The sequence below is a fragment of the Patiria miniata genome, unplaced genomic scaffold (genome assembly GCF_015706575.1).
Source record: "Patiria miniata isolate m_02_andy unplaced genomic scaffold, ASM1570657v1 HiC_scaffold_20, whole genome shotgun sequence".
Taxonomy (NCBI): Eukaryota; Metazoa; Echinodermata; class Asteroidea; order Valvatida; family Asterinidae; genus Patiria; species Patiria miniata.
Window position 1 is genome coordinate 230,452 of NW_024037059.1, and position 15,091 is coordinate 245,542.

A 15,091-nucleotide genomic window follows, 5' to 3' on the forward strand; every position below is an offset into this window, starting at 1 on the left:
TTTTGTTGTACGTGTAAGTTGCGCCCTCGCGTGTCATATCATAGCAAACAATTAAATTGGTATACACATTTGATTAATGTAAGATTCTTCGCCAATTTTGTTGACACAAGACCGATTAATTTCGATCTATCCCCCCCCCCCCTTAGCAATCCTATTGAATTGTATACGTTACTTATGAGATAATTGCAAACGGAACTCTTTTAACGATTTGTTTCGCTCAGTGATCTTTGCGTTTGGTTCCAGAGAGACTTGCAAATGTAGCGTCATTAAACAGAAGCGATTAAGACAGGTTCTTTAGATAAAGCTGAAAGAAAAACAATCATCTCTCAAAAAGAACTTGAGTAATAAAGAAGCTTGTAATAATGAAACAAACTTTCCATCTTACAGTTGTAAGTGTAGGGACCAACCCATACTCACATGTGAAGCGGGAATTCCGCATGTTCTGTGCTGCACCCCTTTTATTAGTCTTGCCATGCATGGTGATGGCTGTATGACCCGTTACTGTAGAAAAGCGCTGCAAATAAGATATTAAGATATTTTGCCCCAATTTTCATTTCTAGCTATTTTCATTTACTGTCCCAATTTAATGTGCAGAGTTTGAGATTGAAATATGTTAAACCAGCCTGCGATGTTGCAATGCAACGTCCGCATTATCCTCTCTCGCAGCAACGGAGGTGCGCTGTTCATTTTGATTTCATGGCTACACGTATCCTGTGAATTCCATAGCATGGCATGGGGATTTATCATTGGTAGTAGGATGAAGGATTCACTCACCGCACAAGGTATAGGGAGGAATTCCCCAATTAAATATTGTGGATTCTGTGGATATCTACATAGAGTGTGATGTGATTACTTTACTTCAAGCATCCCTTCTCCCTCTGGCATACATGGAGTAATCTCAAGACACCACCGTTCCTCCCTCTTCCCGCCGAACACCTCGACCGCTCTCCGAGTCTTTGGATTCCTTCACATTTTTGATTAATGTTCCACACGCGTCCAGGTCGTTGGTAACATTTACGATGCATCTTGATTAAAGCCTGTGGATTGGGTGCTCGCAAGTGGCCTCCCAGACCCTAGCTCTGACCTTTTTGATGTGTATGAAATTTCTCTACACAAATAGTTTTCCCATGCACTTTGTTATCAGTTGATCAAGAAAGGGTTGCATTGAATATTTTACTATTTTCCGTAAACCATTTGTCAGTTACATAGTTGTATAAGCATCCTCTTCCTTCTCTGCAGTTTCAATGAAAGTAACCTTTGTCACCATAATGACCCTTTTCAGGGGAAATTGACTATCAAATTACTAACATTCAGAGAGTCTTGTTACCTAACGTCAATTAAATTAGCAAATTTGTCAATTACATGTGTCAAATTTAATCAATTCCTTCAGGACTTGCCTAATTATGGTCTCAATTTTCCTTTGCGAATGGCAATTGTTGGAATTGAAGTCAACATGAGGAAACGTATACCTAGCTGTGTATGAGGAAAGATGAGATTAATATCGAAGTATCCGCATGCAGTCATATATGCCCATTGGAGCAATCAAAAGACAGTCAATATATCTGACCATGTCCAGTATTTCAAAATAGCTTCATGGTCTTGCCTATCCTGTGCACATATCATTTCCCCGTCTATTTTACCCCTTTAACGTGGGCATTGCAGTCAATGCGCTCTGAAATTCCTCCGAAATATCAGCTCCTGTATTGTTTTCTGACATAAAAACGGCGAAGGCCAAAATTTCATTTTAAAAATACCGAAACAAGAGCGGAATATGTTTTTTTCACAATTAACCCAATAAAAGAATTAGGTTCAGAATTACCTTGATATTTTTCACAACTTAAATCTCGTCATTTCGGACTCTTCATGGCGAATCCGAGAATGTAATACCGTTGCTTGGAGTAAAGTATTGTCGAACGTGTGTTCTTGCATTTTTCTAAAAGAATAGTGTGTTTGTCCGTATCAGGTTGTGCTCCCTCATGACGAATGAGCCCAAGAAATTGGTAAGGAAGAGCGTCTGCACAGAATGCAATCGCAGTGATTACTCCATCTTTCAATAATGATCAATGTGTGTGTTCCTCCTAGCTTCGCATTTCTATCACAGTAGCCCTTGGTTGTCCTATTACACAGTTGTGTGTTTTTTTCTTTCTTGATAACTCGAAATGAATGGCCAAATCACTCGGGAGAGTCCCGGCGTGTGGGAGACAAATTAGAGGTCGGCAGAGCCTGGTCTCTGGAGCATAGTCGTGTATGATGGGATTAGAAGATGTAGCTGGTCGGTGAAAAAAAATGATAAATGGTTGCGTGTGTTTGACGTGCTTCTCCGTCTTAAATGCAGGCAGAGAGTATACCATTAGCAGCGTCTTACTGTTCCGTATAGCACAGATTTTCTCGGTATATTTGCCAGACAATAAAAAGGTCGTATATTTGCAGAGTAATCCTCGAATAGATGTTTTATTCAAAGGTTAATTAAAGTATAGGTCGCGATGACAGTGCACATTAAATTGGCTGTATCGTATTCAATGCTGGTTATAATTTAATTAATGACCAACAATTATAACGAATTTTGAACAGTTATTTCATTTTTTTTACACTATCCAATAATGGTTGAATTATCCGACGTAAAATAAAACAAGAAACACCATGCAGCACACGTATGAATGCTAGCAGTCATGCGTGGAGGATTGATTAATGTTCCTAATTCACTAAGAATTGTATCGGTAGAATTACCTGGAAAAAACGATTGTAGGCAATCACCAAAAGCAAACATACCCCTTGATAAAAGACAAACGTGATGAATTACGAAATTTTATTCACATATTATATTTTCACCATGCGCAGCGCCATCGTATTTAATCGATAACATAGGCCTAATGCACAGGGTTAAATTCATAGATTCTGTTTAAGCGTGTCTCGCGAGGAAACAAGATTGGAAGAGGGAAATTCGTTTAACCAGATGAAATAAAATGGCATTGCTTACGTAAATGCTTTTTATTGAGATGTTCCAATTAGGCAAAAACAATTTGTGAAAAGGGAATTCGTATTGCCATTATCGAACTTTGTGTTTGTTTGCTCGGTTTGTAGGTTGGTTGGTTGGTTGGTTGGTTGGTTTGCAAGTATCGCACGAACTGCCGCCCTTGAACATGGATCTCCTCAAGATGTTTTCAATCATGCAATTAAGTTTTGACCATTGATGCGCAAGAAAAAAAGTATCATGAACCCCTTCCTTATGAGCAGACTAAGGCAATATACAATTTGCAAACATCAACCAAAAAACTACCAAATTATTATGAAATATCGTAATTGACTGTACGTGAATAGTCTCAAGATTCTGTGAAATCATGGGGTGTGCTGTTATTTTCAAAAAAGTTGGAATTTTTTTATCTATTTCCAACGATGGTCGGCTGACCATCATTGGAAAAAAAATGTTTTCCAATATTGCATGCCCCCAATTTAACGAATTTATTTAGACAACTTTTTGTTTGCAATCGGTTACACATCTGTGAACGGATGCGAGCCAGCATGTCTGGTTCCTGACCTGAGAATTCCCCGATGTCTATAAATTGCTACGTTTTGTCTGCAGTTATAGGTCAAGGAACCAGTCTATAAGAACAGCAATTTGATTCTTGTTTTTTTCCAGCATATATGAACACAACACTTTAAACACGTCAGTGTAAAAATATTGGCTAAACAATTCTAACCCACAAATCCTTCCATTTCTGAACATTACAGCAAAAGTCAACGTATATTCCCTTTAAGTTTGTAATGCAAGCATTACTGGATACTACACGGTATTACAGCACCAGCTGTCTGTAGAAGCCGACTCAAAGCTTTGTAGATCAGGGCAAGTCGGGGGCTAAGCTGACCGTCTTACAAGCGCTATTTTCATAGGCGTACTTCCTGTAACCGTCTTGCCGTCTTCACGGTGTCAGGCAAACCGTGCTTGGAGACATGTTTCATTCTGTGAGTCATTCAACTCCATCTGCAATGTTTGGTTACCTTCTGCTTGGATTGGCGAAGAGGACACATCTCCGGCATGGTAAACTCAATCACATAACAAAATTGAGTTTCGTTCGTCAGTCGTCTAAAATTTACAATGTTTTCGGTACAGTGCAAGGACAACTGTGGTTTTCTCTGCACAATGCTTCCAGAAAGTTTCCCTTTTTCCCGGCTCGATATTCGACTAATATCACATTTCTCTCGCAATACATTGATTAGTAATCCTGTTGGATGGATTCATTACATGGAGGTTGAAAGGTTGAAATTTGAATTTGCTGAAATCTGAGTATTAATTTCATCTTTTTTTGGCCGTGTTGATAGAATATGTTGTTTTTTTCTGAGACTATGTGAAATGTTTTTTTTTTTTAAATATTTGATGGATGCTCCTATGAGATTCTGCATTTCCAAACGCGAAGCAAATAGAAGTTTGCCACTTAAGCACATCAAACTGACATCCGATTATGTTGGATTTGATGACAGAAATTGACTTTTTTTCTAGCAAACGATCAATAGTTCTAAGGCTGTTTTATAATTGTCCGTTTAGTATGCGCCTGGGAAATTCTTAATCTATATTTGAAGCTTAGAGACTGGAGTAGATTTTTATTTATTTCGGAAACGCTTTTCTGACTTGCAACATTATTATCGGGAAATATTTGTAAGGTCCCCCCCCCCCACATGAACCCCCCGAATAATTGTCCCTTTCCGCACACAAATGGATCCCAATGATGACCAGATTCGGCGTTGATTTCGACGGTTCTAGCGTAAAACCAATGACAAAGCTTAAAAAGGAAGCAAATTATTGCTTCAAGATTGTATGCATCTAATGGGAATTGCTGAAATCACAACTTCACCCCGAGTTGTTGAGATAGTGAGTTCACATCTTCCTACCGCTCATGCCACCTGCATCCTGCTATTCATTATGTGCCTCATCCAATCAGTCCATCTCTACTCAATTAAGATCCGAAATAACCTATGGTATTCGGGGAAATGGCAGGGCCTACAGATCTTATGGTATAAAAATATATTAGTGGTATAAAAATATATTAATATGAGATGACCGATTGCGTTGAGTGAGGAACGAGTCCAGATTATACACCCACGAGTAGCTAAGCTGAAAATGTGATTTGGATTGCAGACTTGTCCCCTTTATTTGTGGTCCGTTAGTCATAACCAGTCCAATATTAGTTTATATCAGTCAACTATGAATGATTGGTTACCACGACTCAACGAATTTCTGAATGGCGTTCAGACATAGCTTTTATTTATTTATTTTTTTTTTTTTTTTACAGAATGTGCACTTTTTTATCCGTCATTTTTTTTCTCAAAAGTACCCCTAACCTGAAATATCACAGGACGTTGACGTTGTAGTCACTTTTTTTCTCTATGGACTGGTAATGCAGCTTACCTAGCGGAACAAACGCCTCTTGACATGCAAGTAATCGTAAAACTTAATTCTGTCAAAATTTGCATAGTTAACAGCTCTTGGAAGATATAGGCTAGTATAGGTTTACGCGATTAACTGATACTGCTATTTTTTTATAAAAGTTATTTGGAAAGATTTTCCGATTGGTAAATATAGTAAAAGTGTCTTAGTATGTTATGGAGTTACTAGTGATTTTTCTTTGTGGTAATAAGTACCTGCCATATTCAGATAGATGCCTATAGAGGGCGCCCTCTATTCCTATTATCTGTGACAAACGATTTCACAAAAAGAACAGAAAGTGAAAAAATTAAGTCGTCTAGAAATGATGGCCTAATAATTTAGTTATCCATATTATATTAGTATACATGCAACAATTCTTCCTATACCGGCTCCATTGTTTATATTGAGCCTGCAATGAATTTAATCAATTAATTGAAGGAATTATTCAGTTTAAATTTGAACTGTAATCAAATGTAATCAAATGCTTTGAGGGAATGTGACATGTCCTGCAGATTAGCGAATTCATGGTGTCATAATCCATTAATCATGTATCAATCAGGAGTTGGGGGTGGTTGCTTTATCCAGTGTTAATGAAATTTCCTTTATTTTCCAAACTTGAAGTTTAAAAATTGAAACAACTAATGTATTGAATTCCGAAAATAAAAGAAAAAGTTGAATGTAATCGAATTCTTTTAGATCGAAGTTATTTTAAAATATCACTATTTGCGTATTTTGTTCACTCAACTGCTATAAGTGTAACTGTTTTTCATCAGAATAATGGTTAAGCTATCCGGCCAAAGACCCTGTATAGATCGCCACGTAGGCGCCGTATTCCCTCGACACGACAGATATAACTAACATTGGACATTCACAGAAAGCCATTTTCGTAACACCTATCGTATGAACCCGGACAGGAAAGGCGCTAGCACACTAGTTTCTAAAAACGGAACTTGTGGAGCTATCAGACACTGAAACAAAAGTCCAAACCGGTTGTTCGTAGCGCCAGAATTCCTACCGTGCAATATCAACCGACTTGAATTGGTTGGCAGCCCAGGGCAAGGAGTTTGAAATAACTACGGGCTTATAATTGATGTTTTATCTGTGCCGAAGGGAGTATTCTATTCTATAAAACACCTGCGGATTGAAAGCATCCTTATACTGATCAACTTTGCCTCGGTTAATCTAAAAGACATTGACCTGGGTAGGTAAACACATTGATGACGTCAATAGTGGATGATTGTCGTTTATGGGTATTGCTTCCAATTATACCTTTGAGGTATAGAATGGTTGCATCATGTTATCACATCTGTCATTGGTTGCATTGCTGTTATGTAGAATTCACACGACCCTTGTAGAAAATGCAAGCCCCTTTCTTAATTCATATGCAGATATAGCAATAATTATTATAATATAAACAAAGAAAAACAAGCTACGAAATACAAAACTGATTCATCTGGTCGTCCAAAGCTGTATAAGGCCGAAACATCTTATCAGAGCCGTAGCTAAAATTGTTGACTACTACCCTTTACGTTTTGAAGGCCTGGAGGTTTCTCAGTACAGCACACACGTATTTTTGGATTTTGCTAGGGACGATTCGTGATTCAGAAAAAAAAGCAAACGCTTCTTTAATAAACTGTTGCTTTTTATAGACTATGTATTCTGTGCTAAATAGACATGTTAAGATTGAAACATTTTACGTTTTGAAGGCCTGGAGGTTTCTATACAACACACACGTATTTTGGATTTTGCCGGGAACGTTTCGTGATTCAGAAAAAAGGGAAATGCTTCGTTCAATAAACTGTTGCTTTTTATAGACTATGTATTGTGTGCTAAATAGACATGTTCGGATTGAAATAATTATTTTCGTGGTAAATAGGCCAACGTATAATGTGATTGCAAAACGCAAATTGTCTGGAATGTTTTTATTACCATATCCATATATACCCCTCAAAGTTAATCATAATCCACACCTCTATAAATGAATACACATTAATAATAATACAAAAATACATTCAGTATGACAAAATGTCTTCCCAATTAATTAATTGTCATTGAAATGATAAATCTGACAGGGTTACTTTGGGCCAAGATGTTTGGGAGGTCGGGGAGTCCAATTGAAGAATAAATCCTCGAGAGTAAACAAGTGGTATACCAGACCAACTCATTTCATTGTGGAATGAAATTCTAACACCCTGCAGAGAACTGTTATGTGTGAATGGTGAGGTATAGATTCAAAATGCAACACCACAATATTCAACGACCACTCATAAATCAAAAAGTGTTTCTACAATTCTATTTTGCGTTCAGCTGAATAACATCCGCCATTGGGGAATCACATGTCGGAAACATTGTGAGTTAGTATGACAGGCCTGGGAAATTAAACACTTCCATAGAAAATTGTGACACCGTTGTTTGGAAAATCTATTTTAAGTTGAAGATATGGAAAGAACCAGTGTTTGCATTTTGGATACATTTTTCTGAATTGGACAAAAGTATGCACTTCTTTTGTCATAACTAATATCCAGGAATCTATTTTTACTTTGCGTTTCAACGTCAACTTATCTTTTATCCCGTCCATTGAAAAGCTACCATCATGGAAATTGATCCATTGCGGTTTGGATCACGTGGGTGTATACGTCATCATGTTTGCTGGTTATTTTTGTGCCTTACTGTGATATTTATGGTACTTGAACGTGTGTGATTGAGGTACTTTTTTATTAGACTTTCAGGAGGGGATGGGCTATAATTAATGTCAGTATGTAACCAGGACAAACAGGCTCTCAAGTTTGGAGGTGAAGGATTCATTATTTTATTTCTTCAGTTGCAGCATGGCAGCTGTGCACAGCCAGGGCTGTGAAAACGTATCTTTTCATAAAAAACATTACAACATGTGCTCTGGTCGGTGGCATCTAATTTTTAGAAATATGCCCATCACAAAAAGGTTGCAAATCTTTATACCCTTTCAAATAACATGGTCTGTGGGTGGCTTATATCTCAGTCCCTTCATTGGAACACCTCTGAAGTTGTCCAGGATATTGTTGCTTTTCTGCCACTTTCAAATCTACCTATATTCCCAACTGTTTTATTTCCAAGCATAAATACACTGACATGTGTCCGTGCTTTACGTTTTATCTGCCATGTTTAGTAAATAAATTGCTAGGGTCTTGATACATGACTTGTTTTAGATACACTCTGTGTTGCGAATTGATAAGATCAACACCGAATGCTAAAAACAATAACAAAAGCGGGTATAGGCCATCAAGAAGTTGACGTTTGATGTGAGAGTGCATCAGAAACGGGGTCTGCTGAAATTGCAACTTTTTCAATTAAAAAAAAATGAAATCAAGTGTAGCTGTAGAAATATTGAAATCTAAACCAACATATTTCCGAATAGCCCTGAGTCATAATGACGTCACGCTTTGTAGTGTGCGCTTCAAATGACAGTCACGTGTGGACGAGAGCTACGTACCAAGCGTTCTGTCCCCCATTAGAAAGCGCACATGTAAACAAAGCGTGACGTCATTATGTCTCAGGTCTACTTCGGTTCCCCCCATGCAAAGCGGTTACTTGGCAAATAGTCAGAGGGTCAGTATTTTAGGAAGATAAAATAGGTCTAAGTATGGTTCAGCATTGAGAAGATAAGACTCGTGACATTGAAACTACTTCAGCTCAATCCAAACGATCATACTCTTCGTTTGGTTGGGTATCTAACAGCTTCCATTGGCCTACTTCAATAATCCAGACTCCAAACCAATAAAGTAGTCGTATATTGCCTCTATGCACACTAGCCAAGCACCACAGCTTTGCACCGTGCAGTTCTAACCCACAGGGTCATATATTGATAATTAATTAGCTGAATCTGGGGAGCATGACGCCTGTCGCATATGGACAGCCTCATGTAGCCAAACTCAATCTAATTATGAATAATGTAACACACTTTAGAACCTTTCGGGATGAACCGGAGAAGACTTACTGTATCCTCGGGCCATACAAAGTGTTATACATCTACACGTACACTCATAAGAGTTCAGAGATGTCATGCAAAGACCATCTCTTTTTGGTTTTACGCTCGTCAAAAATCCAAAAATCAGTTTATAAATTAATCCAATATTGTGTCATAGCATCTTTGTAGAACACCGTTGTTTAAACTGCTTGTATCATAACTATTGCGACGATCGTTTAATGTTCAGTAATATCTCATTATGAAAGAAATGTCTCATTATGAAATGAGTTCATTTCTGCTTGGAAATTTGACAGAGGTAGCATGCTGATACACTGTACATTCCCCAAAACACGACAAACTCCGCAGTCTAGTGTAATATAACTTTATCATGCTGCCACCATTTCAGTCATGTTCCCTGTAACCAATAACAGTACTGAATGATAATGTTTTGTGTGAAAAAAGGAACCAGACTTTTTTTCCTTCCGGCCTCGCTTCGGGTTACGTTGATTTGAATTAAGAAAAATCATGATGGCCGCAACATGATAATGGTCTATGAGATGACTTTTAAAAGAATTGAATAATTTCTTTTAAGTTTAACGCAATATTCTTTGAAGATTGAATCCATTTACAGCGCATTTACAGGAATCGATTGGGGGGGGGGGGGTATGAAGCATTATCAAGTTAGTGTTGACAGCAATGTGAATACAAATCCAAGGTCGCGTCCAAGGTTGATGTCAATCATGATTAATGTGTATTTCCTTGTCATTGCTATTGTTCCGCAGGTGTTAGTATCCGTTCCGTCGATGCGTGTACTCCCCCGATTGGCTCATCACTTGAACGCACAACCAACTCCCAGTTACAGTACAGGTATGATCATAAAGGTTCACTAAAACGCCTGATTATAAGGCCAGTTACCAGACTAACATACACTTGAAATCTCTCAACATTTTGATTGCAGTTTTCTCAGGTCGGTCGTCAGAATTATATGGTATATTCCTACTTCATTATAGGTCATAAGTGTGTTTTATGTCGGTCTAATGATAGAATATGAACTTCAACTTATATGTCTTAGTTTTAAAGGTAGCACAAGAAAAACAAGAAAGTGTTGGTAGGGAAAATTCCTTCGTGTGCAATTGGAAGCGCTATATTAACATCATTTAAACAATTCTCATTTCAAACTTTTTTTTTAAGTCATCCGGCTTTGCTAAAGTGTATCAAGTGTTACATCCTCTTACGATACATATGATATAGCTGTCGGCCTGTCGGTATCTTTAAAAGTATGCAATTACGGGAGCTCACCATTTGATTACCACTTCTGGCCTGGTGGTCATACTAGTCTCAGTTGGCTCATGGAGTTTGTTATCGTGTAATTCCAAAGAGTGTCAATCTAATAAACTCACATCGGTTATACCCCTTGAAGCCCTGGCTGGGGTCCCGTTGGTTGTAATGCTGTTACAATACTCAAACACGTAATTACATCGGGTTTGCGGCATACAAGTAAGATGAAGGGGGAACGTTAGCCGTTGGCCCGGGAGCACATCCTTCCGACGCATCCGCTGTAGTCTTGGAAATCACCGCCTTGGATTTGCGCCTCAGTGCTCCCCCTCTCTCTCCCTACGAACTTCAATGTGTTCAGACGCCGCCTGTAGACTTGTATCCTCCTGACAGAGGACACCTTGCTATAAACTATCTGTAAATTTGACTCTAATTCACCGAGAAATTTGAGATTAATCGCTAGCCTTACCTATTGTGACATTTTTGTTTTCTTTGTGTTTATCTACGGCTCTTTTACTTTGAAAAGAGCTCTTTCTCGATATGTGAATATGCACACGCTATGCGTCTGTCGTGTTTTATTTCACGCATGGTCTGTTCTTGACAGCTTCTGGGGTGTTTCTTAATCACTTCGCTTGCGGGGGTTAAGGTGTTCAAAATGATGCGTATGCTTTATTGGGTGAAAATGAAATAGATGGTTCAAATGAAAGATGACAGATGAAGTAACTACGAATGTGCTTGGTGGTTCTACTTGCAATTGGCAGGTTTAGGGCTGCCTTTGGCGATATTGTAACGCCTCTCCACACCTTAACTACTTCAGAGTAAACACAGGCCTTGATTGCTTAATAACCATGACGTTAATTACAGTCAGCTGGACAAGAACCGTAGATTATAATACCGGTTTAGCTGAGACGGGCCTGTTGCGGTATTATTTTGTACCCTTTATCACGTTTGTTTTAAACTACCGGTGAATCAACTTTAATCTGAATATTCTACATGCATGTCATGTGGGGGTACTGTAGCTAGACATCTGATAGTCAAGTGAAGGTTCGTAATTCTGAGACTTCTTGTCAGATTTAGCACAAATGACGAAAATATGGAACTGTTCCAAGATAGTTATCATGAACATCAGGCATATCTTGGGTGGTATCATTATCTCAGTAGCTTAATTCGATTATCACGGTTTTAGACTTTATAATTCAATACAATCATGAAGATCAAATGCTATTGTTGTATGACTAAATACGGATATAAAAATGCCCCCCTGAGTGCTGTGACTGAGCTCAGTATCGCATCCATCGGTCGCTTCCGTAGAGCAACTCCCAAGTAATAAATTGCCGATTTGGATGACATTAAAACACAAACGACTGGCCATATCAGCCGCGGTGTCTAGAACTGAAACAATAAGCAAGAGTGGTTAGAAGCAGGGACTTTGGAACCATTGATCTACTGATATGAGCGCTTGATAAGATGTTTGTCTTGATGTCTTTCACTCATCAGTCGTATTCTTGTTGAAATTGAATCTATAGGACCATCTAAGAAGTTTACTGATGCTGTGTGAGGATTGGTACCACAAGGAGACCAGTGTTTGCTTGATTTATGAGTAACCTCATGCAGATATCCTGGAGTGCATTCCTCTTTTCTTTTTCGTTTTTTAGGGGGTGGGGGCTACCCGGGGCGTGTTGTTGTCAGGCAGCAGTTAAAAAGTTGATGTTGGTGAAAAAAAATCATCACAACAGATTTGGTTCAGCTATGTCAAAGATTTTCTTAGCCGCTTAATGCGTCCAAACAATCCGTTACCGGATATTGAGACTTTTCTTCGTATAGTAAATCAGCAATGGAAACTAAAATTCTATTTCTTAATTTATGAGTCGGATACCTTTCAGCTAGTCCTTGAACCCTCAGTAATGTTATGTATTTTCAGCAAAAAAAAAACCTCTTTATTAAAAAAACAGCTTGTCCAGTTTTCCGTAATTTGATTCTTAGAGTAATACTCTGCAGTGTATTGATTTTTCCTGTTTAACAGACATGGCGTTATTGATTTGGGTGGATCCCTTAAACCATAATCAGAACATCTCAATAACAAGGGAGTAACTGTGTCGTCACAGACCTGGTTCTTTAATCAAAGTATTAGACTCATCTTAGTCACTTCACGGTTCCTGAAATGATCAACAATATCATAAGGCGGTGAAGGAAGCTGGGTCGCTAGATTAGATGGCACACAGTCACCAGTCTAGGACATAAAATTGAACGGTCGTGTTTGTTTGGTCTGTTGCGGTGAACATCCATCCAATTTGTCCCATCTTGGGAGTGATAGTGCTATTAGTAGATCCTTCCTTGACTGATTAAAGAACGAAGGCCAATGCTGACTGCCGTTTGGTATTAAGAGTCTGCGGGAATCACCCAACCAGTCGATATATAGCAGCCGTTCTGGCGTCGGCTTGTGTACAACTTTAGTCCAAACAGCCCCGAGAACACTCAAGATATGAGAGCACATTTTCAGCAGGAGTCACGCATTAGAAGTACTGCCGTCGATTTTGACAGTGAAAATTGAAAACCGAGGTGAAGAAACCTACATCTCTTAAATTAGATAAGCTATAGTCGCCAATATTAAAATCTTTTTGCGTTAATCAAAACCTGAAGGCTAATGAATCTTTTGAAAGGATTCAGGGTTAGGCGAACGAAGGTTATTGAAGGTGAAAGTTTTTATCATAATATTACTTAAACCAGCGATCAGTCAGCAATCTGAAAAAGGCTTTAGAATAAAAATCATGATGCAAAAGTTAGCTCATGCTTAAATTCGTTGGATATCGTATTATGATAGCTGCCGACTATATTGGTGTAACATTAAATATCATATTAGCGTACAGTTTAACTATTTATATTTATAAATTGATTGTACTATTCTCTCCAAGAAAACTCCGAATTGTAATTCATCACTGTTACGTGCATTGATTCAGCTCCAAGCATTCTTAAAATGGATGGAGTGTAGTCATTACCACGGGTTGACTCTGTACATTTCCCTTGCAGCCATCCTTTAACTAGATGGGTTCTGGCAGTCTGTCTATGACCTTGTGTATCAGTTGAGCATAGCCAGATGCAATCCTCTACTATCGATCTGTCAGGCTCCATTTAAATATTTCTCTGAACCGGCTCACTGATTACACCGTTGGATGGTCGTGTACTTCGATTTTCGTCGCTATCTCGCTTCCATTTTGCCACATGTAAAGCGACAAGCTATTGCAAACAATATGGCGCATAAGAGGTGCATCTGTGAGCTATCGGCATTAAAACAATTTTTAAAAATAATGAAATACATGTATATAAAAATGATGAAGTAAATAAAACAAGTAAAAATTAAACATCAAATAATATACCCGTAGCAACAAATTATTCAATTGAGTGATTTCAAGTCCGATAATTACAGATTTCTGTTCTTTTTGCGGGAATAATCCTACAGACTATTTCGATTGCAAACAGTTTATTTTCGTTTTATCACTTTGTTTTCTGTGTGTGTAGCATTTAATGAGCTCATTTTGAACATACTGAACACATTCGCATCTGTTTAATATCAAGAGATAGTAAACCCAAGATTGGTTATATTAGCATTCGTTGTTAAGAAAATGATGACCCACGTAACGTAAGCAGGGGAATATCAACAGTGGAGAGACAAACAGCAACGGAAAAGTAAACAAGATGAGATAAATCTATTGCATTGGAAAAAAGAAAGTTGAATTCTAAATAAAACATAGTCTAGTAGGCGGGCTACTCGAATATCCCGCAGTAGACATCATCTGATATTAGAACAAATATCTGTTCACCGGTCTGTTACCATGGTAATCTGGCAAATAAAAGCACTTTTCATAAGTTGCAGGAGTTTATAGATATCAGATTTCCAAGGTATTGATTGGACAGGAGAAGATGTGCACCACGATAAGGCCAAAAGACGTAGGCATATCGTCTCTCCGTACGAGTCGTCATGGCTTTTCAAACCAGTTCATAAAACTTGGGTGTTTTTTTTTTTGACAGGACAAACATTCTGGCAGCTCCATTGCAAAGATGGAATTTTTTCAATTGGTGAATTCGGTAGCCCCTCCCATTTTTGTTTGAAAGTTGTTTTGTTTTTTTCGGGGAAAGGTGACCTAAATGTTAAATGACGATAAAGAGATCGTGACGTAGGGTTGACGTTTATGTTTGTGGTGCTTCAGTTGTTGTTGAGTTCAATTGTGGTACCGTTAGTATTCTTCCTGTTTCTGCGCAGCCGTCGTTTGTTGGTGGTGATGGGCGGTGATATCTGTAATGGTTCGCTGGTCGTACATACCGAGTCTATGTCGGCCCTTTATTTACGTCTATTGCATTCGTATACTGTTACAATTTTATGAATTAATTCCCTCGCATCGCTTACTATTAGAATTAGTATGTAACCTTCTTCAATTAATACTGTCCAACTATCATAA